This window comes from Strix uralensis, chromosome 40 (genome assembly GCF_047716275.1).
Source record: "Strix uralensis isolate ZFMK-TIS-50842 chromosome 40, bStrUra1, whole genome shotgun sequence".
NCBI classification, from domain to species: Eukaryota; Metazoa; Chordata; class Aves; order Strigiformes; family Strigidae; genus Strix; species Strix uralensis.
The window spans coordinates 1223800-1251117 of record NC_134011.1 but is presented as its reverse complement, the minus strand read 5'-3'; positions in this window follow the sequence as shown (position 1 = coordinate 1251117).

Below are 27318 nucleotides of genomic sequence, written 5' to 3'. Positions count from 1 at the left end.
TTGCCCTGGAGAGCTTGCAGAGCACTACGGAAAATCAGGCAGAGAATTCCCTGCTAGCACCTTCTCTGTGCCTGGGAAGGAGAAGTGTTCACATTGTTGCGCAGAATCGCTTTTCTGCAAAGAACCCTAACACTTTTTCAGGGCAAAAGAAAGCACAGAGCCCCAGATTTGCTGTTGCCCTGGAGAGCTTGTGGAGCACTGGGGAAAGGCAGGCAGAGAATTCCCTGCTAGCACTTTCTCTGTGCCTGGCAAGGAGAAGTGTTCACATTGTTGCGCAGAATCGCATTTGCATCGCTGCAGAGGACACTATCACTTTTTCAGGGCAAAAGAAAGCACAGAGCCCCACATTTGCTGTTGCCCTGGAGAGCTTGCAGAGCACTGGGGAAAACCAGGCAGAGAATTCCCTGCTAGCACCTTCTCTGTGCCTGGGAAGGAGAAGTGTTCACATTGTTGCACAGAATCCCTTTTCTGCAGCGAACACTAACACTTGTTCAGAACGAAAGAAAGCACAGAGCCCCAGATTTGCTGTTGCCCTGGAGAGCTTGCAGAGCACTACGGAAAGGCAGGCAGAGAATTCCCTGCTAGCACCTTCTCTGTGCCTGGGAAGGAGAAGTGTTCACATTGTTGCGCAGAATCGCATTTGCGTCGCTGCAGAGGACACTATCACTTTTTCAGGGCAAAAGAAAGCACAGAGCCCCACATTTGCTGTTGCCCTGGAGAGCTTGCAGAGCACTGGGGAAAGGCAGGCACAGAATCCCCTGCTAGCACCTTCTCTGTGCCTGGGAAGGAGAAGTGTTCACATTGTTGCGCAGAATCGCTTTTCTGCAGAGAACTCTAACACTTTTTCAGGGCAAAAGAAAGCACAGAGCCCCAGATTTGCTGTTGCCCTGGAGAGCTTGCGGAGCACTGGGGAAAGGCAGGCAGAGAATTCCCTGCTAGCACCTTCTCTGTGCCTGGGAAGGAGAAGTGTTCACATTGGTGTGCAGAATCGCATTTGCGTTGCTGCAGAGGACACTATCACTTTTTCAGGGCAAAAGAAAGCACAGAGCCCCAGATTTGCTGTTGCCCTGGAGAGCTTGCGAGCACTACGGAAAAGCAGGCAGAGAATTCCCTGCTAGCACCTTCTCTGTGCCTGGGAAGGAGAATTGTTCACATTGTTGCACAGAATCCCTTTTCTGCAGCGAACACTAACACTTGTTCAGAACGAAAGAAAGCACAGAGCCCCAGATTAGCTGTTGCCCTGGAGAGCTTGCAGAGCACTGGGGAAAGGCAGGCAGAGAATCCCCTGCTAGCACCTTCTCTGTGCCTGGGAAGGAGAAGTGTTCACATTATTGCGCAGAATCGCTTTTGCGTTACTGCAGAGGACACTATCACTTTTTCAGGGCAAAAGAAAGCACAGAGCCCCACATTTGCTGTTGCCCTGGAGAGCTTGCAGAGCACTGGGGAAAGGCAGGCAGAGAATTCCCTGCTAGCACCTTCACTGTGCCTGGGAGGGAGAAGTGTTCACATTGGTGCGCAGAATCGCTTTTCTGCAGCGAACACTAACACTTGTTCAGAACGAAAGAAAGCACAGAGCCCCAGATTTGCTGTTGCCCTGGAGAGCTTGCAGAGCACTGGGGAAAGGCAGGCAGAGAATCCCCTGCTAGCACCTTCTCTGTGCCTGGAAAGGAGAAGTGTTCACATTGTTGCGCAGAATCGCTTTTCTGCAAAGAACCCTAACACTTTTTCAGGGCAAAAGAAAGCACAGAGCCCCAGATTTGCTGTTGTCCTGGACAGCTTGCAGAGCACTGGGGAAAGGCAGGCAGAGAATTCCCTGCTAGCACCTTCTCTGTGCCTGGCAAGGAGACGTGTTCACATTGTTGCGCAGAATCGCATTTGCGTCGCTGCAGAGGACACTATCACTTTTTCAGGGCAAAAGAAAGCACAGAGCCCCACATTTGCTGTTGCCCTGGAGAGCTTGCAGAGCACTGGGGAAAGGCAGGCAGAGAATTCCCTGCTAGCACCTTCTCTGTGCCTGGCAAGGAGACGTGTTCACATTGTTGCGCAGAATCGCATTTGCATCGCTGCAGAGGACACTATCACTTTTTCAGGGCAAAAGAAAGCACAGAGCCCCAGATTTCCTGTTGCCCTGGAGAGCTTGCGAGCACTACGGAAAAGCAGGCAGAGAATTCCCTGATAGCACCTTCTCTGTGCCTGGCAAGGAGAAGTGTTCACATTATTGCGCAGAATCGCTTTTGCGTTACTGCAGAGGACACTATCACTTTTTCAGGGCAAAAGAAAGCACAGAGCCCCACATTTGCTGTTGCCCTGGAGAGCTTGCAGAGCACTGGGGAAAGGCAGGCAGAGAATTCCCTGCTAGCACCTTCTCTGTGCCTGGGAAGGGGAAGTGTTCACATTGTTGCACAGAATCCCTTTTCTGCAGCGAACACTAACACTTGTTCAGAACGAAAGAAAGCACAGAGCCCCAGATTTGCTGTTGCCCTGGAGAGCTTACAGAGCACTACGGAAAGGCAGGCAGAGAATTCCCTGCTAGCACCTTCTCTGTGCCTGGGAAGGAGAAGTGTTCACATTGTTGCGCAGAATCGCATTTGCGTCGCTGCAGAGGACACTATCACTTTTTCAGGGCAAAAGAAAGCACAGAGCCCCAGATTTGCTGTTGCCCTGGAGAGCTTGCAGAGCACTGGGGAAAGGCAGGCAGAGAATCCCCTGCTAGCACCTTCTCTGTGCCTGGGAAGGAGAAGTGTTCACATTATTGCGCAGAATCGCTTTTGCGTTACTGCAGAGGACACTATCACTTTTTCAGGGCAAAAGAAAGCACAGAGCCCCACATTTGCTGTTGCCCTGGAGCGCTTGCAGAGCACTGGGGAAAGGCAGGCAGAGAATCCCCTGCTAGCACCTTCTCTGTGCCTGGGAAGGAGAAGTGTTCACACTGTTGCACAGAATCCCTTTTCTGCAGCGAACACTAACACTTGTTCAGAACGAAAGAAAGCACAGAGCCCCAGATTTGCTGTTGCCCTGGACAGCTTGCAGAGCACTACGGAAAGGCAGGCAGAGAATTCCCTGCTAGCACCTCCTCTGTGCCTGGGAAGGAGAAGTGTTCACATTGTTGCGCAGAATCGCTTTTCTGCAGAGGACACTATCACTTTTTCAGGGCAAAAGAAAGCACAGAGCCCCACATTTTCTGTTGCCCTGGAGAGCTTGCAGAGCACTGGGGAAAGGCAGGCAGAGAATCCCCTGCTAGCACCTTCTCTGTGCCTGGGAAGGAGAAGTGTTCACATTATTGCGCAGAACCGCATTTGCGTTACTGCAGAGGACACTATCACTTTTTCAGGGCAAAAGAAAGCACAGAGCCCCACATTTGCTGTTGCCCTGGAGAGCTTGCAGAGCACTGGGGAAAGGCAGGCAGAGAATCCCCTGCTAGCACCTTCTCTGTGCCTGGGAAGGAGAAGTGTTCACATTGTTGCGCAGAATCGCATTTGCATTGCTGCAGAGGACACTATCACTTTTTCAGGGAAAAGAAAGCACAGAGCCCCAGATTTCCTGTTGCCCTGGAGAGCTTGCGAGCACTACGGAAAGACAGGCAGAGAATTCCCTGCTAGCACCTTCTCTGTGCCTGGGAAGGAGAAGTGTTCACATTGCTGCGCAGAATCGCTTTTCTGCAAAGAACCCTAACACTTTTTCAGGGCAAAAGAAAGCACAGAGCCCCAGATTTCCTGTTGCCCTGGAGAGCTTGCAGAGCACTACGGAAAATCAGGCAGAGAATTCCCTGCTAGCACCTTCTCTGTGCCTGGGAAGGAGAAGTGTTCACATTGTTGCGCAGAATCGCTTTTCTGCAAAGAACCCTAACACTTTTTCAGGGCAAAAGAAAGCACAGAGCCCCAGATTTGCTGTTGCCCTGGAGAGCTTGTGGAGCACTGGGGAAAGGCAGGCAGAGAATTCCCTGCTAGCACTTTCTCTGTGCCTGGCAAGGAGAAGTGTTCACATTGTTGCGCAGAATCGCATTTGCATCGCTGCAGAGGACACTATCACTTTTTCAGGGCAAAAGAAAGCACAGAGCCCCACATTTGCTGTTGCCCTGGAGAGCTTGCAGAGCACTGGGGAAAACCAGGCAGAGAATTCCCTGCTAGCACCTTCTCTGTGCCTGGGAAGGAGAAGTGTTCACATTGTTGCGCAGAATCGCATTTGCGTCGCTGCAGAGGACACTATCATTTTTCAGGGCAAAAGAAAGCACAGAGCCCCAGATTTGCTGTTGCCCTGGAGAGCTTGCAGAGCACTGGGGAAAGGCAGGCACAGAATCCCCTGCTAGCACCTTCTCTGTGCCTGGGAAGGAGAAGTGTTCACATTGTTGCGCAGAATCGCTTTTCTGCAGAGAACTCTAACACTTTTTCAGGGCAAAAGAAAGCACAGAGCCCCAGATTTGCTGTTGCCCTGGAGAGCTTGCAGAGCACTGGGGAAAGGCAGGCAGAGAATTCCCTGCTAGCACCTTCTCTGTGCCTGGGAAGGAGAAGTGTTCACATTGGTGTGCAGAATCGCATTTGCGTTGCTGCAGAGGACACTATCACTTTTTCAGGGCAAAAGAAAGCACAGAGCCCCAGATTTGCTGTTGCCCTGGAGAGCTTGCGAGCACTACGGAAAAGCAGGCAGAGAATTCCCTGCTAGCACCTTCTCTGTGCCTGGGAAGGAGAATTGTTCACATTGTTGCACAGAATCCCTTTTCTGCAGCGAACACTAACACTTGTTCAGAACGAAAGAAAGCACAGAGCCCCAGATTAGCTGTTGCCCTGGAGAGCTTGCAGAGCACTGGGGAAAGGCAGGCAGAGAATCCCCTGCTAGCACCTTCTCTGTGCCTGGGAAGGAGAAGTGTTCACATTATTGCGCAGAATCGCTTTTGCGTTACTGCAGAGGACACTATCACTTTTTCAGGGCAAAAGAAAGCACAGAGCCCCACATTTGCTGTTGCCCTGGAGAGCTTGCAGAGCACTGGGGAAAGGCAGGCAGAGAATTCCCTGATAGCACCTTCACTGTGCCTGGGAGGGAGAAGTGTTCACTTTGGTGCGCAGAATCGCTTTTCTGCAAAGAACCCTAACACTTTTTCAGGGCAAAAGAAAGCACAGAGCCCCAGATTTGCTGTTGCCCTGGAGAGCTTGCAGAGCACTGGGGAAAGGCAGGCAGAGAATCCCCTGCTAGCACCTTCTCTGTGCCTGGGAAGGAGAAGTGTTCACATTGTTGCGCAGAATCGCTTTTCTGCAAAGAACCCTAACACTTTTTCAGGGCAAAAGAAAGCACAGAGCCCCAGATTTGCTGTTGTCCTGGACAGCTTGCAGAGCACTGGGGAAAGGCAGGCAGAGAATTCCCTGCTAGCACCTTCTCTGTGCCTGGGAAGGAGAATTGTTCACATTGTTGCGCAGAATCGCATTTGCGTCGCTGCAGAGGACACTATAAATTTTTCAGGGCAAAAGAAAGCACAGAGCCCCACATTTGCTGTTGTCCTGGAGAGCTTGCAGAGCACTGGGGAAAGGCAGGCAGAGAATCCCCTGCTAGCACCTTCTCTGTGCCTGGGAAGGAGAAGTGTTCACATTATTGCGCAGAATCGCATTTGCGTTACTGCAGAGGACACTATCACTTTTTCAGGACAAAAGAAAGCACAGAGCCCCACATTTGCTGTTGCCCTGGAGAGCTTGCAGAGCACTGGGGAAAGGCAGGCAGAGAATTCCCTGCTAGCACCTTCTCTGTGCCTGGCAAGGAGAAGTGTTCACATTGTTGTGCAGAATCGCATTTGCGTTGCTGCAGAGGACACTATCACTTTTTCAGGGCAAAAGAAAGCACAGAGCCCCAGATTTGCTGTTGCCCTGGAGAGCTTGCGAGCACTACGGAAAAGCAGGCAGAGAATTCCCTGCTAGCACCTTCTCTGTGCCTGGCAAGGAGAAGTGTTCACATTATTGCGCAGAATCGCTTTTGCGTTACTGCAGAGGACACTATCACTTTTTCAGGGCAAAAGAAAGCACAGAGCCCCACATTTGCTGTTGCCCTGGAGAGCTTGCAGAGCACTGGGGAAAGGCAGGCAGAGAATTCCCTGCTAGCACCTTCTCTGTGCCTGGGAAGGGGAAGTGTTCACATTGTTGCACAGAATCCCTTTTCTGCAGCGAACACTATCACTTTTTCAGGGCAAAAGAAAGCACAGAGCCCCAGATTTGCTGTTGCCCTGGAGAGCTTGCAGAGCACTGGGGAAAGGCAGGCAGAGAATCCCCTGCTAGCACCTTCTCTGTGCCTGGGAAGGAGAAGTGTTCACATTGGTGTGCAGAATCGCATTTGCGTTGCTGCAGAGGACACTATCACTTTTTCAGGGCAAAAGAAAGCACAGAGCCCCAGATTTGCTGTTGCCCTGGAGAGCTTGCGAGCACTACGGAAAAGCAGGCAGAGAATTCCCTGCTAGCACCTTCTCTGTGCCTGGGAAGGAGAATTGTTCACATTGTTGCACAGAATCCCTTTTCTGCATAGAACACTAACACTTGTTCAGAACGAAAGAAAGCACAGAGCCCCAGATTTGCTGTTGCCCTGGAGAGCTTGCAGAGCACTGCGGAAAGGCAGGCAGAGAATCCCCTGCCAGCACCTTCTCCGTGCCTGGGAAGGAGAAGTGTTCACATTGTTGCGCAGAATCGCTTTTCTGCAAAGAACCCTAACACTTTTTCAGGGCAAAAGAAAGCACAGAGCCCCAGATTTGCTGTTGTCCTGGACAGCTTGCAGAGCACTGGGGAAAGGCAGGCAGAGAATTCCCTGCTAGCACCTTCTCTGTGCCTGGCAAGGAGACGTGTTCACATTGTTGCGCAGAATCGCATTTGCGTCGCTGCAGAGGACACTATCACTTTTTCAGGGCAAAAGAAAGCACAGAGCCCCACATTTGCTGTTGCCCTGGAGAGCTTGCAGAGCACTGGGGAAAGGCAGGCAGAGAATTCCCTGCTAGCACCTTCTCTGTGCCTGGCAAGGAGACGTGTTCACATTGTTGCGCAGAATCGCATTTGCATCGCTGCAGAGGACACTATCACTTTTTCAGGGCAAAAGAAAGCACAGAGCCCCAGATTTCCTGTTGCCCTGGAGAGCTTGCGAGCACTACGGAAAAGCAGGCAGAGAATTCCCTGATAGCACCTTCTCTGTGCCTGGCAAGGAGAAGTGTTCACATTATTGCGCAGAATCGCTTTTGCGTTACTGCAGAGGACACTATCACTTTTTCAGGGCAAAACAAAGCACAGAGCCCCACATTTGCTGTTGCCCTGGAGAGCTTGCAGAGCACTGGGGAAAGGCAGGCAGAGAATTCCCTGCTAGCACCTTCTCTGTGCCTGGGAAGGGGAAGTGTTCACATTGTTGCACAGAATCCCTTTTCTGCAGCGAACACTAACACTTGTTCAGAACGAAAGAAAGCACAGAGCCCCAGATTTGCTGTTGCCCTGGAGAGCTTGCAGAGCACTACGGAAAGGCAGGCAGAGAATTCCCTGCTAGCACCTTCTCTGTGCCTGGGAAGGAGAAGTGTTCACATTGTTGCGCAGAATCGCATTTGCGTCGCTGCAGAGGACACTATCACTTTTTCAGGGCAAAAGAAAGCACAGAGCCCCAGATTTGCTGTTGCCCTGGAGAGCTTGCAGAGCACTGGGGAAAGGCAGGCAGAGAATCCCCTGCTAGCACCTTCTCTGTGCCTGGGAAGGAGAAGTGTTCACATTATTGCGCAGAATCGCTTTTGCGTTACTGCAGAGGACACTATCACTTTTTCAGGGCAAAAGAAAGCACAGAGCCCCACATTTGCTGTTGCCCTGGAGCGCTTGCAGAGCACTGGGGAAAGGCAGGCAGAGAATTCCCTGCTAGCACCTTCTCTGTGCCTGGGAAGGAGAAGTGTTCACACTGTTGCACAGAATCCCTTTTCTGCAGCGAACACTAACACTTGTTCAGAACGAAAGAAAGCACAGAGCCCCAGATTTGCTGTTGCCCTGGACAGCTTGCAGAGCACTACGGAAAGGCAGGCAGAGAATTCCCTGCTAGCACCTCCTCTGTGCCTGGGAAGGAGAAGTGTTCACATTGTTGCGCAGAATCGCTTTTCTGCAGAGGACACTATCACTTTTTCAGGGCAAAAGAAAGCACAGAGCGCCACATTTTCTGTTGCCCTGGAGAGCTTGCAGAGCACTGGGGAAAGGCAGGCAGAGAATCCCCTGCTAGCACCTTCTCTGTGCCTGGGAAGGAGAAGTGTTCACATTATTGCGCAGAACCGCATTTGCGTTACTGCAGAGGACACTATCACTTTTTCAGGGCAAAAGAAAGCACAGAGCCCCACATTTGCTGTTGCCCTGGAGAGCTTGCAGAGCACTGGGGAAAGGCAGGCAGAGAATCCCCTGCTAGCACCTTCTCTGTGCCTGGGAAGGAGAAGTGTTCACATTGTTGCGCAGAATCGCATTTGCATTGCTGCAGAGGACACTATCACTTTTTCAGGGAAAAGAAAGCACAGAGCCCCAGATTTCCTGTTGCCCTGGAGAGCTTGCGAGCACTACGGAAAGACAGGCAGAGAATTCCCTGCTAGCACCTTCTCTGTGCCTGGGAAGGAGAAGTGTTCACATTGCTGCGCAGAATCGCTTTTCTGCAAAGAACCCTAACACTTTTTCAGGGCAAAAGAAAGCACAGAGCCCCAGATTTCCTGTTGCCCTGGAGAGCTTGCAGAGCACTACGGAAAATCAGGCAGAGAATTCCCTGCTAGCACCTTCTCTGTGCCTGGGAAGGAGAAGTGTTCACATTGTTGCGCAGAATCGCTTTTCTGCAAAGAACCCTAACACTTTTTCAGGGCAAAAGAAAGCACAGAGCCCCAGATTTGCTGTTGCCCTGGAGAGCTTGTGGAGCACTGGGGAAAGGCAGGCAGAGAATTCCCTGCTAGCACTTTCTCTGTGCCTGGCAAGGAGACGTGTTCACATTGTTGCGCAGAATCGCATTTGCATCGCTGCAGAGGACACTATCACTTTTTCAGGGCAAAAGAAAGCACAGAGCCCCAGATTTGCTGTTGCCCTGGAGAGCTTGCAGAGCACTGGGGAAAACCAGGCAGAGAATTCCCTGCTAGCACCTTCTCTGTGCCTGGGAAGGGGAAGTGTTCACATTGTTGCACAGAATCCCTTTTCTGCAGCGAACACTAACACTTGTTCAGAACGAAAGAAAGCACAGAGCCCCAGATTTGCTGTTGCCCTGGAGAGCTTGCAGAGCACTACGGAAAGGCAGGCAGAGAATTCCCTGCTAGCACCTTCTCTGTGCCTGGGAAGGAGAAGTGTTCACATTGTTGCGCAGAATCGCATTTGCGTCGCTGCAGAGGACACTATCATTTTTCAGGGCAAAAGAAAGCACAGAGCCCCAGATTTGCTGTTGCCCTGGAGAGCTTGCAGAGCACTGGGGAAAGGCAGGCACAGAATCCCCTGCTAGCACCTTCTCTGTGCCTGGGAAGGAGAAGTGTTCACATTGTTGCGCAGAATCGCTTTTCTGCAGAGAACTCTAACACTTTTTCAGGGCAAAAGAAAGCACAGAGCCCCAGATTTGCTGTTGCCCTGGAGAGCTTGTGGAGCACTGGGGAAAGGCAGGCAGAGAATTCCCTGCTAGCACCTTCTCTGTGCCTGGGAAGGAGAAGCGTTCACATTGGTGTGCAGAATCGCATTTGCGTTGCTGCAGAGGACACTATCACTTTTTCAGGGCAAAAGAAAGCACAGAGCCCCAGATTTGCTGTTGCCCTGGAGAGCTTGCGAGCACTACGGAAAAGCAGGCAGAGAATTCCCTGCTAGCACCTTCTCTGTGCCTGGGAAGGAGAATTGTTCACATTGTTGCACAGAATCCCTTTTCTGCAGCGAACACTAACACTTGTTCAGAACGAAAGAAAGCACAGAGCCCCAGATTAGCTGTTGCCCTGGAGAGCTTGCAGAGCACTGGGGAAAGGCAGGCAGAGAATCCCCTGCTAGCACCTTCTCTGTGCCTGGGAAGGAGAAGTGTTCACATTATTGCGCAGAATCGCTTTTGCGTTACTGCAGAGGACACTATCACTTTTTCAGGGCAAAAGAAAGCACAGAGCCCCACATTTGCTGTTGCCCTGGAGAGCTTGCAGAGCACTGGGGAAAGGCAGGCAGAGAATTCCCTGCTAGCACCTTCACTGTGCCTGGGAGGGAGAAGTGTTCACTTTGGTGCGCAGAATCGCTTTTCTGCAAAGAACCCTAACACTTTTTCAGGGCAAAAGAAAGCACAGAGCCCCAGATTTGCTGTTGCCCTGGAGAGCTTGCAGAGCACTGGGGAAAGGCAGGCAGAGAATCCCCTGCTAGCACCTTCTCTGTGCCTGGGAAGGAGAAGTGTTCACATTGTTGCGCAGAATCGCTTTTCTGCAAAGAACCCTAACACTTTTTCAGGGCAAAAGAAAGCACAGAGCCCCAGATTTGCTGTTGTCCTGGACAGCTTGCAGAGCACTGGGGAAAGGCAGGCAGAGAATTCCCTGCTAGCACCTTCTCTGTGCCTGGCAAGGAGACGTGTTCACATTGTTGCGCAGAATCGCATTTGCGTCGCTGCAGAAGACACTATAAATTTTTCAGGGCAAAAGAAAGCACAGAGCCCCACATTTGCTGTTGTCCTGGAGAGCTTGCAGAGCACTGGGGAAAGGCAGGCAGAGAATCCCCTGCTAGCACCTTCTCTGTGCCTGGGAAGGAGAAGTGTTCACATTATTGCGCAGAATCGCATTTGCGTTACTGCAGAGGACACTATCACTTTTTCAGGGCAAAAGAAAGCACAGAGCCCCACATTTGCTGTTGCCCTGGAGAGCTTGCAGAGCACTGGGGAAAGGCAGGCAGAGAATTCCCTGCTAGCACCTTCTCTGTGCCTGGCAAGGAGAAGTGTTCACATTGTTGTGCAGAATCGCATTTGCGTTGCTGCAGAGGACACTATCACTTTTTCAGGGCAAAAGAAAGCACAGAGCCCCAGATTTGCTGTTGCCCTGGAGAGCTGGCGAGCACTACGGAAAAGCAGGCAGAGAATTCCCTGCTAGCACCTTCTCTGTGCCTGGCAAGGAGAAGTGTTCACATTGTTGCGCAGAATCGCTTTTCTGCAAAGAACCCTAACACTTTTTCAGGGCAAAAGAAAGCACAGAGCCCCAGATTTGCTGTAGCCTTGGACAGCTTGCAGAGCACTGGGGAAAGGCAGGCAGAGAATTCCCTGCTAGCACCTTCTCTGTGCCTGGGAAGGAGAAGTGTTCACATTGTTGCGCAGAATCGCATTTGCGTCGCAGCAGAGAACACTACCAATTTTTCAGGGCAAAAGAAAGCACAGAGCCCCAGATTTCCTGTTGCCCTGGAGAGCTTGCAGAGCACTGGGGAAAGGCAGGCAGAGAATCCCCTGCTAGCACCTTCTCTGTGCCTGGGAAGGAGAAGTGTTCACATTGTTGCGCAGAATCGCTTTTCTACAAAGAACCCTAACACTTTTTCAGGGCAAAAGAAAGCACAGAGCCCCAGATTTGCTGTTTCCCTGGAGAGCTTGCAGAGCACTGGGGAAAGGCAGGCAGAGAATTCCCTGCTAGCACCTTCTCTGTGCCTGGGAAGGAGAAGTGTTCACATTGTTGCGCAGAATCGCATTTGCGTCGCTGCAGAGGACACTATCACTTTTTCAGGGCAAAAGAAAACACAGAGCCCCACATTTGCTGTTGCCCTGGAGAGCTTGCAGAGCACTGGGGAAAGGCAGGCAGAGAATCCCCTGCTAGCACCTTCTCTGTGCCTGGGAAGGAGAAGTGTTCACATTGTTGCGCAGAATCTCATTTGCGTCGCTGCAGAGGACACTATCACTTTTTCAGGGCAAAAGAAAGCACAGAGCCCCAGATTTGCTGTTGCCCTGGAGAGCTTGCGAGCACTGGGGAAAGGCAGGCAGAGAATTCCCTGCTAGCACCTTCTCTGTGCCTGGGAAGGAGAAGTGTTCACATTGTTGCGCAGAATCGCATTTGCGTCGCTGCAGAGGACACTATCACTTTTTCAGGGCAAAAGAAAGCACAGAGCCCCACATTTGCTGTTGCCCTGGAGAGCTTGCAGAGCACTGGGGAAAGGCAGGCAGAGAATTCCCTGCTAGCACCTTCTCTGTGCCTGGCAAGGAGAAGTGTTCACATTGTTGCGCAGAATCGCTTTTCTGCAAAGAACCCTAACACTTTTTCAGGGCAAAAGAAAGCACAGAGCCCCAGATTTCCTGTTGCCCTGGAGAGCTTGCAGAGCACTACGGAAAAGCAGGCAGAGAATTCCCTGCTAGCACCTTCTCTGTGCCTGGGAAGGAGAAGTGTTCACATTGTTGCGCAGAATCGCTTTTCTGCAAAGAACCCTACCATCTTTTCAGGGCAAAAGAAAGCACAGAGCCCCAGATTTCCTGTTGCCCTGGAGAGCTTGCAGAGCACTGGGGAAAGGCAGGCAGAGAATTCCCTGCTAGCACCTTCTCTGTGCCTGGCAAGGAGAAGTGTTCAAATCGTTTCGCAGAATCGCATTTGCGTCGCTGCAGAGGACACTATCACTTTTTCAGGGCAAAAGAAAACACAGAGCCCCAGATTTCCTGTTGCCCTGGAGAGCTTGCAGAGCACTGGGGAAAACCAGGCAGATAATTCCCTGCTAGCACCTTCTCTGTGCCTGGGAGGGAGAAGTGTTCACATTGTTTCGCAGAATTGCTTTTCTGCAAAGAACCCTAACACTTTTTCAGGGCAAAAGAAAGCACAGAGGCCCAGATTTGCTGTTGCCCTGGACAGCTTGCAGAGCACTGGGGAAAGGCAGCCAGAGAATCCGCTGCTAGCACCTTCTCTGTGCCTGGGAAGGAGAAGTGTTCACATTGTTTCGCAGAATCGCATTTGAGTCGCTGCAGAGGACACTAAAATTTGTTCAGAATGAAAGAAAACACAGAGCCCCAGATTTCCTGTTGCCCTGGACAGCTTGCAGAGCACTACGGAAAGGCAGGCAGAGAATTCCCTGCTAGCACCTTCTCTGTGCCTGGGAAGGAGAAGTGTTCACATTGTTGCGCAGAATCGCATTTGCGTCGTTGCAGAGAACACTATCACTTTTTCAGGGCAAAAGAAAGCACAGAGCCCCAGATTTGCTGTTGCCCTGGAGAGCTTGCAGAGCACTGGGGAAAACCAGGCAGAGAATTCCCTGCTAGCACCTTCTCTGTGCCTGGGAAGGAGAAGTGTTCACATTGTTGCACAGAATCCCTTTTCTGCAGCGAACACTAACACTTGTTCAGAACGAAAGAAAGCACAGAGCCCCAGATTTGCTGTTGCCCTGGAGAGCTTGCAGAGCACTACGGAAAGGCAGGCAGAGAATTCCCTGCTAGCACCTTCTCTGTGCCTGGGAAGGAGAAGTGTTCACATTGTTGCGCAGAATCGCATTTGCGTCGCTGCAGAGGACACTATCATTTTTCAGGGCAAAAGAAAGCACAGAGCCCCAGATTTGCTGTTGCCCTGGAGAGCTTGCAGAGCACTGGGGAAAGGCAGGCACAGAATCCCCTGCTAGCACCTTCTCTGTGCCTGGGAAGGAGAAGTGTTCACATTGTTGCGCAGAATCGCTTTTCTGCAAAGAACCCTAACACTTTTTCAGGGCAAAAGAAAGCACAGAGCCCCACATTTGCTGTTGCCCTGGAGAGCTTGTGGAGCACTGGGGAAAGGCAGGCAGAGAATTCCCTGCTAGCACCTTCTCTGTGCCTGGGAAGGAGAAGTGTTCACATTGGTGTGCAGAATCGCATTTGCGTTGCTGCAGAGGACACAATCACTTTTTCAGGGCTAAAGAAAGCACAGAGCCCCAGATTTGCTGTTGCCCTGGAGAGCTTGCGAGCACTACGGAAAAGCAGGCAGAGAATTCCCTGCTAGCACCTTCTCTGTGCCTGGGAAGGAGAATTGTTCACATTGTTGCACAGAATCCCTTTTCTGCAGCGAACACTAACACTTGTTCAGAACGAAAGAAAGCACAGAGCCCCAGATTAGCTGTTGCCCTGGAGAGCTTGCAGAGCACTGGGGAAAGGCAGGCAGAGAATCCCCTGCTAGCACCTTCTCTGTGCCTGGGAAGGAGAAGTGTTCACATTATTGCGCAGAATCGCTTTTGCGTTACTGCAGAGGACACTATCACTTTTTCAGGGCAAAAGAAAGCACAGAGCCCCACATTTGCTGTTGCCCTGGAGAGCTTGCAGAGCACTGGGGAAAGGCAGGCAGAGAATTCCCTGCTAGCACCTTCACTGTGCCTGGGAGGGAGAAGTGTTCACTTTGGTGCGCAGAATCGCTTTTCTGCAAAGAACCCTAACACTTTTTCAGGGCAAAAGAAAGCACAGAGCCCCAGATTTGCTGTTGCCCTGGAGAGCTTGCAGAGCACTGGGGAAAGGCAGGCAGAGAATCCCCTGCTAGCACCTTCTCTGTGCCTGGGAAGGAGAAGTGTTCACATTGTTGCGCAGAATCGCTTTTCTGCAAAGAACCCTAACACTTTTTCAGGGCAAAAGAAAGCACAGAGCCCCAGATTTGCTGTTGTCCTGGACAGCTTGCAGAGCACTGGGGAAAGGCAGGCAGAGAATTCCCTGCTAGCACCTTCTCTGTGCCTGGCAAGGAGACGTGTTCACATTGTTGCGCAGAATCGCATTTGCGTCGCTGCAGAGGACACTATAAATTTTTCAGGGCAAAAGAAAGCACAGAGCCCCACATTTGCTGTTGTCCTGGAGAGCTTGCAGAGCACTGGGGAAAGGCAGGCAGAGAATCCCCTGCTAGCACCTTCTCTGTGCCTGGGAAGGAGAAGTGTTCACATTATTGCGCAGAATCGCATTTGCGTTACTGCAATGGACACTATCACTTTTTCAGGGCAAAAGAAAGCACAGAGCCCCACATTTGCTGTTGCCCTGGAGAGCTTGCAGAGCACTGGGGAAAGGCAGGCAGAGAATTCCCTGCTAGCACCTTCTCTGTGCCTGGCAAGGAGAAGTGTTCACATTGTTGTGCAGAATCGCATTTGCGTTGCTGCAGAGGACACTATCACTTTTTCAGGGCAAAAGAAAGCACAGAGCCCCAGATTTGCTGTTGCCCTGGAGAGCTTGCGAGCACTACGGAAAAGCAGGCAGAGAATTCCCTGCTAGCACCTTCTCTGTGCCTGGCAAGGAGAAGTGTTCACATTGTTGCGCAGAATCGCTTTTCTGCAAAGAACCCTAACACTTTTTCAGGGCAAAAGAAAGCACAGAGCCCCAGATTTGCTGTAGCCTTGGACAGCTTGCAGAGCACTGGGGAAAGGCAGGCAGAGAATTCCCTGCTAGCACCTTCTCTGTGCCTGGGAAGGAGAAGTGTTCACATTGTTGCGCAGAATCGCATTTGCGTCGCAGCAGAGAACACTACCAATTTTTCAGGGCAAAAGAAAGCACAGAGCCCCAGATTTCCTGTTGCCCTGGAGAGCTTGCAGAGCACTGGGGAAAGGCAGGCAGAGAATCCCCTGCTAGCACCTTCTCTGTGCCTGGGAAGGAGAAGTGTTCACATTGTTGCGCAGAATCGCTTTTCTACAAAGAACCCTAACACTTTTTCAGGGCAAAAGAAAGCACAGAGCCCCAGATTTGCTGTTTCCCTGGAGAGCTTGCAGAGCACTGGGGAAAGGCAGGCAGAGAATTCCCTGCTAGCACCTTCTCTGTGCCTGGGAAGGAGAAGTGTTCACATTGTTGCGCAGAATCGCATTTGCGTCGCTGCAGAGGACACTATCACTTTTTCAGGGCAAAAGAAAACACAGAGCCCCAGATTTGCTGTTGCCCTGGAGAGCTTGCAGAACACTGGGGAAAGGCAGGCAGAGAATCCCCTGCTAGCACCTTCTCTGTGCCTGGCAAGGAGAAGTGTTCACATTGTTGCGCAGAATCTCATTTGCGTCGCTGCAGAGGACACTATCACTTTTTCAGGGCAAAAGAAAGCACAGAGCCCCAGATTTGCTGTTGCCCTGGAGAGCTTGCGAGCACTGGGGAAAGGCAGGCAGAGAATTCCCTGCTAGCACCTTCTCTGTGCCTGGGAAGGAGAAGTGTTCACATTGTTGCGCAGAATCGCATTTGCGTCGCTGCAGAGGACACTATCACTTTTTCAGGGCAAAAGAAAGCACAGAGCCCCACATTTGCTGTTGCCCTGGAGAGCTTGCAGAGCACTGGGGAAAGGCAGGCAGAGAATTCCCTGCTAGCACCTTCTCTGTGCCTGGCAAGGAGAAGTGTTCACATTGTTGCGCAGAATCGCTTTTCTGCAAAGAACCCTAACACTTTTTCAGGGCAAAAGAAAGCACAGAGCCCCAGATTTCCTGTTGCCCTGGAGAGCTTGCAGAGCACTACGGAAAAGCAGGCAGAGAATTCCCTGCTAGCACCTTCTCTGTGCCTGGCAAGGAGAAGTGTTCACATTGTTGCGCAGAATCGCTTTTCTGCAAAGAACCCTACCATCTTTTCAGGGCAAAAGAAAGCACAGAGCCCCAGATTTCCTGTTGCTCTGGAGAGCTTGCAGAGCACTGGGGAAAGGCAGGCAGAGAATTCCCTGCTAGCACCTTCTCTGTGCCTGGCAAGGAGAAGTGTTCAAATCGTTTCGCAGAATCGCATTTGCGTCGCTGCAGAGGACACTATCACTTTTTCAGGGCAAAAGAAAGCACAGAGCCCCACATTTGCTGTTGCCCTGGAGAGCTTGCAGAGCACTACGGAAAGGCAGGCAGAGAATTCCCTGCTAGCACCTTCTCTGTGCCTGGGAAGGAGAAGTGTTCACATTGTTGCGCAGAATCGCTTTTCTGCAAAGAACCCTAACACTTTTTCAGGGCAAAAGAAAGCACAGAGCCCCAGATTTGCTGTAGCCTTGGACAGCTTGCAGAGCACTGGGGAAAGGCAGGCAGAGAATTCCCTGCTAGCACCTTCTCTGTGCCTGGGAAGGAGAAGTGTTCACATTGTTGCGCAGAATCGCATTTGCGTCGTTGCAGAGAACACTATCACTTTTTCAGGGCAAAAGAAAGCACAGAGCCCCACATTTCCTGTTGCCCTGGATAGCTTGCAGAGCACTACGGAAAGGCAGGCAGAGAATTCCCTGCTAGCACCTTCTCTGTGCCTGGGAAGGAGAAGTGTTCACATTGTTGCGCAGAATCGCTTTTCTACAAAGAACCCTAACACTTTTTCAGGGCAAAAGAAAGCACAGAGCCCCAGATTTCCTGTTGCCCTGGAGAGCTTGCAGAGCACTGGGGAAAGGCACACAGAGAATCCCCTGCTAGCACCTTCTCTGTGCCTGGGAAGGAGAAGTGTTCACATTGTTGTGCAGAATCGCATTTGCGTCGCTGCAGAGGACACTATCACTTTTTCAGGGAAAAGAAAGCACAGAGCCCCAGAGTTGCTGTAGCCTTGGACAGCTTGCAGAGCACTGGGGAAAGGCAGGCAGAGAATCCCCTGCTAGCACCTTCTCTGTGCCTGGGAAGGAGAAGTGTTCACATTGTTTCGCAGAATGGCTTTTCTGCATAGAACACTAACACTTGTTCAGAACGAAAAAAAGCACAGAGCCCCAGATTTGCTGTTGCCCTGGACAGCTTGCAGAGCACTGGGGAAAGGCAGGCAGAGAATTCCCTGCTAGCACCTTCTCTGTGCCTGGGAAGGAGAAGTGTTCACATTGTTGCGCAGAATCGCTTTTGCGTCGCTGCAGAGGACACTATCACTTTTTCAGGGCAAAAGAAAGCACAGAGCCCCACATTTGCTGTTGCCCTGGAGAGCTTGCAGAGCACTGGGGAAAGGCAGGCAGAGAATCCCCTGCTAGCACCTTCTCTGTGCCTGGGAAGGAGAAGTGTTCACATTATTGCGCAGAACCGCATTTGCCTTACTGAAGAGGACACTATCACTTTTTCAGGGCAAAAGAAAGCACAGAGCCCCACATTTGCTGTTGCCCTGGAGAGCTTGCAGAGCACTGGGGAAAGGCAGGCAGAGAAACCCCTGCTAGCACCTTCTCTGTGCTTGGCAAGGAGAAGTGTTCACATTGTTGCGCAGAATCGCATTTGCGTCGCTGCAGAGGTCACTATCACTTTTTCAGGGCAAAAGAAAGCACAGAGCCCCAGATTTGCTGTTGCCCTGGAGAGCTTGCGAGCACTACGGAAAAGCAGGCAGAGAATTCCCTGCTAGCACCTTCTCTGTGCCTGGCAAGGAGAAGTGTTCACATTGTTTCGCAAAATCGCATTTGCGTCGCTGCAGAGGACACTATCACTTTTTCAGGGCAAAAGAAAGCACAGAGCCCCACATTTGCTGTTGCCCTGGACAGCTTGCAGAGCACTGGGGAAAACCAGGCAGATAATTCCCTGCTAGCACCTTCTCTGTGCCTGGCAAGGAGAAGTGTTCACATTGTTGCGCAGAATCGCTTTTCTGCATAGAACCCTAACACTTTTTCAGGGCAAAAGAAAGCACAGAGCCCCAGATTTGCTGTTGCCCTGGAGAGCTTGCAGAGCACTGGGGAAAGGCAGGCAGAGAATTCCCTGCTAGCACCTTCTCTGTGCCTGGGAAGGAGAAGTGTTCACATTGTTGCGCAGAATCGCTTTTCTACAGAAAACCCTAACACTTTTTCAGGGCAAAAGAAAGCACAGAGCCCCACATTTGCTGTTGCCCTGGAGAGCTTGCAGAGCACTGGGGAAAGGCAGGCAGAGAATTCCCTGCTAGCACCTTCTCTGTGCCTGGGAAGGAGAAGTGTTCACATTGTTGCGCAGGATCGCATTTGCGTCGCTGCAGAGAACACTATCACTTTTTCAGGGCAAAAGAAAGCACAGAGCCCCAGATTTCCTGTTGCCCTGGAGAGCTTGCGAGCACTACGGAAAAGCAGGCAGAGAATTCCCTGCTAGCACCTTCTCTGTGCCTGGGAAGGAGAAGTGTTCACATTGTTGCGCAGAATCGCTTTTCTGCAAAGAACCCTAACACTTTTTCAGGGCAAAAGAAAGCACAGAGCCCCAGATTTGCTGTTGCCCTGGAGAGCTTGCAGAGCACTGGGGAAAGGCACATAGAGAATCCCCTGCTAGCACCTTCTCTGTGCCTGGCAAGGAGAAGTGTTCACATTGTTGTGCAGAATCGCATTTGCGTCGCTGCAGAGGACACTATCACTTTTTCAGGGCAAAAGAAAGCACAGAGCCCCAGATTTCCTGTTGCCCTGGAGAGCTTGCAGAGCACTGGGGAAAGGCACACAGAGAATCCCCTGCTAGCACCTTCTCTGTGCCTGGCAAGGAGAAGTGTTCACATTGTTGCGCAGAATCGCATTTGCGTCGCTGCAGAGGACACTATCACTTTTTCAGGGAAAAGAAAGCACAGAGCCCCAGATTTCCTGTTGCCCTGGAGAGCTTGCGAGCACTACGGAAAAGCAGGCAGAGAATTCCCTGCTAGCACCTTCTCTGTGCCTGGGAAGGAGAAGTGTTCACATTGTTTCGCAGAATGGCTTTTCTGCATAGAACACTAACACTTGTTCAGAACGAAAAAAAGCAAAGAGCCCCACATTTGCTGTTGCCCTGGAGAGCTTGCAGAGCACTGGGGAAAGGCAGGCAGAGAATCCCCTGCTAGCACCTTCTCTGTGCCTGGGAAGGAGAAGTGTTCACATTGTTGCGCAGAATCGCATTTGCGTCGCTGCAGAGGACACTATCACTTTTTCAGGGCAAAAGAAAGCACAGAGCCCCACATTTGCTGTTGCCCTGGAGAGCTTGCAGAGCACTGGGGAAAGGCAGGCAGAGAATCCCCTGCTAGCACCTTCTCTGTGCCTGGGAAGGAGAAGTGTTCACATTATTGCGCAGAACCGCATTTGCCTTACTGAAGAGGACACTATCACTTTTTCAGGGCAAAAGAAAGCACAGAGCCCCACATTTGCTGTTGCCCTGGAGAGCTTGCAGAGCACTGGGGAAAGGCAGGCAGAGAATCCCCTGCTAGCACCTTCTCTGTGCTTGGCAAGGAGAAGTGTTCACATTGTTGCGCAGAATCGCATTTGCGTCGCTGCAGAGGTCACTATCACTTTTTCAGGGCAAAAGAAAGCACAGAGCCCCAGATTTGCTGTTGCCCTGGAGAGCTTGCGAGCACTACGGAAAAGCAGGCAGAGAATTCCCTGCTAGCACCTTCTCTGTGCCTGGGAAGGAGAAGTGTTCACATTGTTTCGCAAAATCGCATTTGCGTCGCTGCAGAGGACACTATCACTTTTTCAGGGCAAAAGAAAGCACAGAGCCCCACATTTGCTGTTGCCCTGGACAGCTTGCAGAGCACTGGGGAAAACCAGGCAGATAATTCCCTGCTAGCACCTTCTCTGTGCCTGGCAAGGAGAAGTGTTCACATTGTTGCGCAGAATCGCTTTTCTGCATAGAACCCTAACACTTTTTCAGGGCAAAAGAAAGCACAGAGCCCCACATTTGCTGTTGCCCTGGAGAGCTTGCAGAGCACTGGGGAAAGGCAGGCAGAGAATTCCCTGCTAGCACCTTCTCTGTGCCTGGGAAGGAGAAGTGTTCACATTGTTGCGCAGAATCGCTTTTCTACAGAAAACCCTAACACTTTTTCAGGGCAAAAGAAAGCAGAGAGCCCCACATTTGCTGTTGCCCTGGAGAGCTTGCAGAGCACTGGGGAAAGGCAGGCAGAGAATTCCCTGCTAGCACCTTCTCTGTGCCTGGGAAGGAGAAGTGTTCACATTGTTGCGCAGAATCGCATTTGCGTCGCTGCAGAGAACACTATCACTTTTTCAGGGCAAAAGAAAGCACAGAGCCCCAGATTTGCTGTTGCCCTGGAGAGCTTGCAGAGCACTGGGGAAAGGCAGGCAGAGAATCCCCTGCTAGCACCTTCTCTGTGCCTGGGAAGGAGAAGTGTTCACATTGTTTCGCAGAATCGCTTTTCTACAAAGAACCCTAACACTTTTTCAGGGCAAAAGAAAGCACAGAGCCCCAGATTTCCTGTTGCCCTGGAGAGCTTGCAGAGCACTGGGGAAAGGCAGGCAGAGAATCCCCTGCTAGCACCTTCTCTGTGCCTGGCAAGGAGAAGTGTTCACATTGTTGTGCAGAATCGCATTTGCGTCGCTGCAGAGGACACTATCACTTTTTCAGGGAAAAGAAAGCACAGAGCCCCAGATTTCCTGTTGCCCTGGAGAGCTTGCGAGCACTACGGAAAAGCAGGCAGAGAATTCCCTGCTAGCACCTTCTCTGTGCCTGGGAAGGAGAAGTGTTCACATTGTTGCGCAGAATCGCTTTTCTGCAAAGAACCCTAACACTTTTTCAGGGCAAAAGAAAGCACAGAGCCCCAGATTTCCTGTTGCCCTGGAGAGCTTGCAGAGCACTACGGAAAAGGAGTCAGAGAATTCCCTGCTAGCACCTTCTCTGTGCCTGGGAAGGAGAAGTGTTCACATTGTTGCGCAGAATCGCTTTTCTGCAAAGAACCCTAACACTTTTTCAGGGCAAAAGAAAGCACAGAGCCCCACATTTGCTGTAGCCTTGGACAGCTTGCAGAGCACTGGGGAAAGGCAGGCAGAGAATCCCCTGCTAGCACCTTCTCTGTGCCTGGGAAGGAGAAGTGTTCACATTGTTTCGCAGAATGGCTTTTCTGCATAGAACACTAACACTTGTTCAGAACGAAAAAAAGCAAAGAGCCCCAGATTTGCTGTTGCCCTGGACAGCTTGCAGAGCACTGGGGAAAGGCAGGCAGAGAATCCCCTGCTAGCACCTTCTCTGTGCCTGGGAAGGAGAAGTGTTCACATTGTTGCGCAGAATCGCATTTGCGTCGCTGCAGAGGACACTATCACTTTTTCAGGGCAAAAGAAAGCACAGAGCCCCAGATTTCCTGTTGCCCTGGAGAGCTTGCAGAGCACTACGGAAAAGCAGGCAGAGAATTCCCTGCTAGCACCTTCTCTGTGCCTGGGAAGGAGAAGTGTTCACATTGTTGAGCAGAATCGCTTTTCTGCAAAGAACCCTAACACTTTTTCAGGGCAAAAGAAAGCTCAGAGCCCCAGATTTGCTGTAGCCTTGGACAGCTTGCAGAGCACTGGGGAAAGGCAGGCAGAGAATTCCCTGCTAGCACCTTCTCTGTGCCTGGGAAGGAGAAGTGTTCACATTGTTGCGCAGAATCGCATTTGCGTCGCTGCAGAGGACACTATCACTTTTTCAGGGCAAAAGAAAGCACAGAGCCCCAGATTTGCTGTTGCCCTGGAGAGCTTGCAGAGCACTGGGGAAAGGCAGGCAGAGAATCCCCTGCTAGCACCTTCTCTGTGCCTGGGAAGGAGAAGTGTTCACATTGTTGCGCAGAATCGCATTTGCGTCGCTGCATAGGACACTATCACTTTTTCAGGGCAAAAGAAAGCACAGAGCCCCACATTTGCTGTTGCCCTGGAGAGCTTGCAGAGCACTGGGGAAAGGCAGGCAGAGAATCCCCTGCTAGCACCTTCTCTGTGCTTGGCAAGGAGAAGTGTTCACATTGTTGCGCAGAATCGCATTTGTGTCGCTGCAGAGGACACTATCACTTTTTCAGGGCAAAAGAAAGCACAGAGCCCCAGATTTGCTGTTGCCCTGGAGAGCTTGCAGAGCACTACGGAAAAGCAGGCAGAGAATTCCCTGCTAGCACCTTCTCTGTGCCTGGGAAGGAGAAGTGTTCACATTTTTTCGCAAAATCGCTTTTCTGCATAGAACCCTAACACTTTTTCAGGGCAAAAGAAAGCACAGAGCCCCAGATTTGCTGTTGCCCTGGAGAGCTTGCAGAGCACTGGGGAAAGCCAGGCAGAGAATTCCCTGCTAGCACCTTCTCTGTGCCTGGGAAGGAGAAGTGTTCACATTGTTGCGCAGAATCGCTTTTCTACAGAAAACACTAACACTTTTTCAGGGCAAAAGAAAGCACAGAGCCCCACATTTGCTGTTGCCCCGGCGAGCTTGCAGAGCACTGGGGAAAGGCAGGCAGAGAATTCCCTGCTAGCACCTTCTCTGTGCCTGGGAAGGAGAAGTGTTCACATTGTTGTGCAGAATCGCATTTGCGTTGCTGCAGAGGACACTATCACTTTTTCAGGGCAAAAGAAAGCACAGAGCCCCAGATTTCCTGTTGCCCTGGAGAGCTTGTGAGCACTACGGAAAAGCAGGCAGAGAATAACCTGCTAGCACCTTCTCTGTGCCTGGGAAGGAGAAGTGTTCACATTGTTGCGCAGAATCGCTTTTCTGCAAAGAACCCTAACACTTTTTCAGGGCAAAAGAAAGCACAGAGCCCCAGATTTCCTGTTGCCCTGGATAGCTTGCAGAGCACTACGGAAAGGCAGGCAGAGAATTCCCTGCTAGCACCTTCTCTGTGCCTGGGAAGGAGAAGTGTTCACATTGTTGCGCAGAATCGCTTTTCTGCAAAGAACCCTAACACTTTTTCAGGGCAAAAGAAAGCACAGAGCCCCAGATTTGCTGTAGCCTTGGACAGCTTGCAGAGCACTGGGGAAAGGCAGGCAGAGAATTCCCTGCTAGCACCTTCTCTGTGCCTGGGAAGGAGAAGTGTTCACATTGTTGCGCAGAATCGCATTTGCGTCGCTGCAGAGAACACTATCACTTTTTCAGGGCAAAAGAAAGCACAGAGCCCCAGATTTGCTGTTGCCCTGGAGAGCTTGCAGAGCACTGGGGAAAGGAAGGCAGAGAATCCCCTGCTAGCACCTTCTCTGTGCCTGGGAAGGAGAAGTGTTCACATTGTTGCGCAGAATCGCTTTTCTACAAAGAACCCTAACACTTTTTCAGGGCAAAAGAAAGCACAGAGCCCCACATTTCCTGTTGCCCTGGAGAGCTTGCAGAGCACTGGGGAAAGGCACACAGAGAATCCCCTGCTAGCACCTTCTCTGTGCCTGGGAAGGAGAAGTGTTCACATTGTTGCGCAGAATCGCATTTGCGTCGCTGCAGAGGACACTATCACGTTTTCAGGGCAAAAGAAAGCACAGAGCCCCACATTTCCTGTTGCCCTGGAGAGCTTGCAGAGCACTGGGGAAAGGCAGGCAGAGAATCCCCTGCTAGCACCTTCTCTGTGCCTGGCAAGGAGAAGTGTTCACATTGTTGCGCAGAATCGCATTTGCGTCGCTGCAGAGGACACTATCACTTTTTCAGGGAAAAGAAAGCACAGAGCCCCAGATTTCCTGTTGCCCTGGAGAGCTTGCGAGCACTACGGAAAAGCAGGCAGAGAATTCCCTGCTAGCACCTTCTCTGTGCCTGGCAAGGAGAAGTGTTCACATTGTTGCGCAGAATCGCTTTTCTGCAAAGAAACCTATCACTTTTTCAGGGCAAAAGAAAGCACAGAGCCCCAGATTTCCTGTTGCCCTGGAGAGCTTGCAGAGCACTACGGAAAAGCAGGCAGAGAATTCCCTGCTAGCACCTTCTCTGTGCCTGGGAAGGAGAAGTGTTCACATTGTTGCGCAGAATCGCTTTTCTGCAAAGAACCCTAACACTTTTTCAGGGCAAAAGAAAGCACAGAGCCCCAGAGTTGCTGTAGCCTTGGACAGCTTGCAGAGCACTGGGGAAAGGCAGGCAGAGAATCCCCTGCTAGCACCTTCTCTGTGCCTGGGAAGGAGAAGTGTTCACATTGTTGCGCAGAATGGCTTTTCTGCATAGAACACTAACACTTGTTCAGAACGAAAAAAAGCAAAGAGCCCCAGATTTGCTGTTGCCCTGGACAGCTTGCAGAGCACTGGGGAAAGGCAGGCAGAGAATCCCCTGCTAGCACCTTCTCTGTGCCTGGGAAGGAGAAGTGTTCACATTGTTGCGCAGAATCGCATTTGCGTCGCTGCAGAGGACACTATCACTTTTTCAGGGCAAAAGAAAGCACAGAGCCCCACATTTGCTGTTGCCCTGGAGAGCTTGCAGAGCACTGGGGAAAGGCAGGCAGAGAATCCCCTGCTAGCACCTTCTCTGTGCCTGGGAAGGAGAAGTGTTCACATTATTGCGCAGAACCGCATTTGCCTTACTGAAGAGGACACTATCACTTTTTCAGGGCAAAAGAAAGCACAGAGCCCCACATTTGCTGTTGCCCTGGAGAGCTTGCAGAGCACTGGGGAAAGGCAGGCAGAGAATCCCCTGCTAGCACCTTCTCTGTGCTTGGCAAGGAGAAGTGTTCACATTGTTGCGCAGAATCGCATTTGCGTCGCTGCAGAGGTCACTATCACTTTTTCAGGGCAAAAGAAAGCACAGAGCCCCAGATTTGCTGTTGCCCTGGAGAGCTTGCGAGCACTACGGAAAAGCAGGCAGAGAATTCCCTGCTAGCACCTTCTCTGTGCCTGGGAAGGAGAAGTGTTCACATTGTTTCGCAAAATCGCATTTGCGTCGCTGCAGAGGACACTATCACTTTTTCAGGGCAAAAGAAAGCACAGAGCCCCACATTTGCTGTTGCCCTGGACAGCTTGCAGAGCACTGGGGAAAGGCAGGCAGAGAATCCCCTGCTAGCACCTTCTCTGTGCCTGGGAAGGAGAAGTGTTCACATTGTTGCGCAGAATCGCTTTTCTGCATAGAACCCTAACACTTTTTCAGGGCAAAAGAAAGCACAGAGCCCCAGATTTGCTGTTGCCCTGGAGAGCTTGCAGAGCACTGGGGAAAGGCAGGCAGAGAATTCCCTGCTAGCACCTTCTCTGTGCCTGGGAAGGAGAAGTGTTCACATTGTTGCGCAGGATCGCATTTGCGTCGCTGCAGAGAACACTATCACTTTTTCAGGGCAAAAGAAAGCACAGAGCCCCAGATTTGCTCTTGCCCTGGAGAGCTTGCAGAGCACTGGGGAAAGGCAGGCAGAGAATCCCCTGCTAGCACCTTCTCTGTGCCTGGGAAGGAGAAGTGTTCACATTGTTTCGCAGAATCGCTTTTCTACAAAGAACCCTACCACTTTTTCAGGGCAAAAGAAAGCACAGAGCCCCAGATTTCCTGTTGCCCTGGAGAGCTTGCAGAGCACTGGGGAAAGGCACACAGAGAATCCCCTGCTAGCACCTTCTCTGTGCCTGGCAAGGAGAAGTGTTCACATTGTTGTGCAGAATAGCATTTGCGTCGCTGCAGAGGACACTATCATTTTTTCAGGGAAAAGAAAGCACAGAGCCCCAGATTTCCTGTTGCCCTGGAGAGCTTGCGAGCACTACGGAAAAGCAGGCAGAGAATTCCCTGCTAGCACCTTCTCTGTGCCTGGGAAGGAGAAGTGTTCACATTGTTGCGCAGAATCGCTTTTCTGCAAAGAACCCTAACACTTTTTCAGGGCAAAAGAAAGCACAGAGCCCCAGATTTGCTGTTGCCCTGGAGAGCTTGCAGAGCACTGGGGAAAGGCACATAGAGAATCCCCTGCTAGCACCTTCTCTGTGCCTGGCAAGGAGAAGTGTTCACATTGTTGCGCAGAATCGCATTTGCGTCGCTGCAGAGGACACTATCACTTTTTCAGGGCAAAAGAAAGCACAGAGCCCCAGATTTCCTGTTGCCCTGGAGAGCTTGCAGAGCACTGGGGAAAGGCACACAGAGAATCCCCTGCTAGCACCTTCTCTGTGCCTGGCAAGGAGAAGTGTTCACATTGTTGCGCAGAATCGCATTTGCGTCGCTGCAGAGGACACTATCACTTTTTCAGGGAAAAGAAAGCACAGAGCCCCAGATTTCCTGTTGCCCTGGAGAGCTTGCGAGCACTACGGAAAAGCAGGCAGAGAATTCCCTGCTAGCACCTTCTCTGTGCCTGGGAAGGAGAAGTGTTCACATTGTTTCGCAGAATGGCTTTTCTGCATAGAACACTAACACTTGTTCAGAACGAAAAAAAGCAAAGAGCCCCACATTTGCTGTTGCCCTGGACAGCTTGCAGAGCACTGGGGAAAGGCAGGCAGAGAATCCCCTGCTAGCACCTTCTCTGTGCCTGGGAAGGAGAAGTGTTCACATTGTTGCGCAGAATCGCATTTGCGTCGCTGCAGAGGACACTATCACTTTTTCAGGGCAAAAGAAAGCACAGAGCCCCACATTTGCTGTTGCCCTGGAGAGCTTGCAGAGCACTGGGGAAAGGCAGGCAGAGAATCCCCTGCTAGCACCTTCTCTGTGCCTGGGAAGGAGAAGTGTTCACATTATTGCGCAGAACCGCATTTGCCTTACTGAAGAGGACACTATCACTTTTTCAGGGCAAAAGAAAGCACAGAGCCCCACATTTGCTGTTGCCCTGGAGAGCTTGCAGAGCACTGGGGAAAGGCAGGCAGAGAATCCCCTGCTAGCACCTTCTCTGTGCTTGGCAAGGAGAAGTGTTCACATTGTTGCGCAGAATCGCATTTGCGTCGCTGCAGAGGTCACTATCACTTTTTCAGGGCAAAAGAAAGCACAGAGCCCCAGATTTGCTGTTGCCCTGGAGAGCTTGCGAGCACAACGGAAAAGCAGGCAG